Source organism: Austrofundulus limnaeus, unplaced genomic scaffold (genome assembly GCF_001266775.1).
Source record: "Austrofundulus limnaeus strain Quisiro unplaced genomic scaffold, Austrofundulus_limnaeus-1.0 Scaffold153, whole genome shotgun sequence".
NCBI classification, from domain to species: Eukaryota; Metazoa; Chordata; class Actinopteri; order Cyprinodontiformes; family Rivulidae; genus Austrofundulus; species Austrofundulus limnaeus.
The window spans coordinates 1,234,621-1,237,616 of NW_013952555.1; positions in this window are offsets into that span (position 1 = coordinate 1,234,621).

The following is a 2,996-nucleotide window of genomic DNA, read 5'->3' on the forward strand; positions in this document are numbered from 1 at the left end:
CTTTCAGGGTCACTGGTGCCCATTTCCAACAGTCACAGTGTGAGGGGTGGGGTACACCCTGGACAGGTTACAAGTCCATCACAGAAAAAATATATAAATATAAATATATATGTATAAAAAGAAAATACAATAAGTGAGAAAAAACACAAAGTACAAAATTGCACAGTGTGTCACAGATGGAGTGTACTGCAACATACAAACCTAAATATTCAGCCATAGTAAAGTAATTATTTATATTAAAAACAYATATTGTAATTAACTGTGATTAATTGCAATTAAAAACTTTAATCTGTGCCCAGCACTAGTAAGAACCTATTCAAAAGTTTTTACAGAGATAATTTTTTACACTTACAACAACAAATACTAACAATATCTTTGCAAGAATGTAGACAATATTTTTATGTTCTGGTGAGTATTTTTTATGCAACTTTTTCTATTAAAATGATAGCAGAAAGTTAAAAGTATAAGCATTTGTTTCCAATATAACTCTCAAGATATTCTTTGCACTGTTTAAAAATGTGAAAAAAGGAATAATAATATCATAATTATTGCTTGCTTTATACTCGACCCCACATGATTAAATCAGCTGGTAGCTGAACGAGGTATTTCTGTCTCCTGAATCATGGTTTCAAGTTTGCAGCCTACGACTTAATTACAGTGATCAAATGATCTCTAATCAGCAGCCAACAAATGTCCAGCCAACTCATACGTTCCTTTATTAGCCTGCTACGCTGTGATTTCTTATCCAGTTCTGCAACATTTGGCCAATTTCTCATCTTGTGCCGCTACTCTATTTCAGAATCATTGTTTGAAGCAAAGTCTAATTCTGACTTTGACTGACCCATTCAGTATGATCATTAACACCTGTGTGTCATCTTTCAATTGCACTATACAATAAGCAAACCTTACACTGTTAAAAGAGTGCTTATAGTGCAGTGGATAACAGCGGATCCCAGCAGGACAATATATAAACAAGGATTTCTTAAATTAAATGTCAGTGTTTCAGGTCAAAGGTTGCCACTTGTTTAAAAAGTTGTAATATTAAAACCCTTTCACATAGACATGTCAAACTGCACAGCTCATATAGTTAAATGACTACCTATTTAGTTTGTATGGTCACGGGTCAGCAAATTCTTGCTCTTTTCACTTTCCTTCGGATAACTTCAGCTCTACTGTTAACCATTAAAAAAGTTTAAAAAGCGCACATTTTCCTACTCTAGTATTCCCTGTTCTTTGTGCTCCTGTGAAACTTTCCTAGTGCTTTCTTGTGTTTAATATATGTAGTTTGTCACCACATCAGTGCTAAATTTCTGTAAAATGATTTTTCTTTTCTTTTTTGTTAAATCCTTCTAAAACCGTGACAGGTAGGGCTGAATCATTTTTAAACTTCTTTTGGTTTCTAGGTTTACTCCAGACCCCAAATCTACTGGTTAATGACTCCAAGAGAGGTCTCAGCCCTAACCGTAGGAAGCACTCCTCCAGGCAACAACAGTAACACAGTAAATACTTCACAAATATTTAGCTTCATTCAAAATATCAGATTTAGAAAAAGGCACAGTGTGAAATGAATTCCTTACAATTTCCACATTTATCATCATTTGCGTCATAGACATATACTTTATAAACGTAAGCATTCAGTGTGAAACAAAATGTCTTGGATGTTTTGTGAAACATTATAAATTATAGTTGAACTAACTTACATAAGACTGAGACAATCCTTAAAATATGTAATTTTCAGTTTTTTTTAACCTTTCACTGCTTGTCATTTATTTAATAAAGTCTTTGCTGTTAATGGTATTTTATTTGTCACATTTTCTACCATCAAATGCTGGAGATTCCGTTTTTTAATCAAGCTGATTAATGTATTCCATTCATTCATTTTCATCAAAGAAGCACTTATCTTAATCAGTTCACATGTAGCTGTGCTGACCCAAAAGACTGAGAAATGAGCTAAACATAATTTATGATTTCTTTTAATTTCCATAATTTTTTACCAGCAGGACACATTTTGAAAATAAGAACATTGCACCTCATAAGCACGTCTCTGCTCTGAGGACTTTTCCCTGAATGGCATGCCATATGACGCCACCTCCACTTCTCTTGGCAGAGCATCACCCCCGCAATCAGCAACTGTTAAAAAGGTACAAAACTGAACCAGAAGGTCTACCAGACACAGAGAGGTTGTGTGGGGGGCAGACAGAAAGACAGAAAGACAGATGGTGGATGGGACTTTTTGGGATTTGTTTTTCTTACTTCTTTGCAACAAATGAACGAAGTGCTGAATCATTATGTTGTAGGGCTTGGAGACAGTGGCACTGACAAAAAGACGGGAGACAGAACTGGAAGATGTTGAGGTTCCACTTGGGAGAGAAAAGAATGGATAAGATTAGGAATGAGATCATCAGAGGTACAGCACAGGTTGAGGGACTGGGAGATAAAGTTAGAGAGACCAGACAGAGAGAGTTAGGAAATGTCCAGAGAAGTCAAGTAAGTAAGTAAGTAAAGTTTTATTYATATAGCACCTTTCATAGAAATAGATTCACAAGGTGCTGTACATCAAAGGTAAATCAAAATATATTCAATCAGAACAGGCGATACAAAAATATGGAACAAAAAAGTATAAAAGCTGTACAACAATCAAAGTGTCAAGACTGTACAATCCGAAAAACAAAACAAGTAAATTATGTCTAGACAAAAATTGGGAGGGCAGAGTAAAACAATAACATATTAAGATGAAGGATTTTTAAATCAGAAATTAATTTGGAGGCAGGTCTCCGAATGGGTAGATTGTGGAGTACAGGTACTTTTTAGAAAAATGCCTTTTTGATAAATTGAAATGATTTTGGATGAAAATACTGGCTGTTTGACACACACACACACACACACACACACACACACACACACAGTGGGGACCTTCCAGTGACTTCCATTCATGTTTTTTAGACTTTATAACCTAACCCTATTTTTTTGAAAGCATCGAAAGTTTTTGTCCTAAA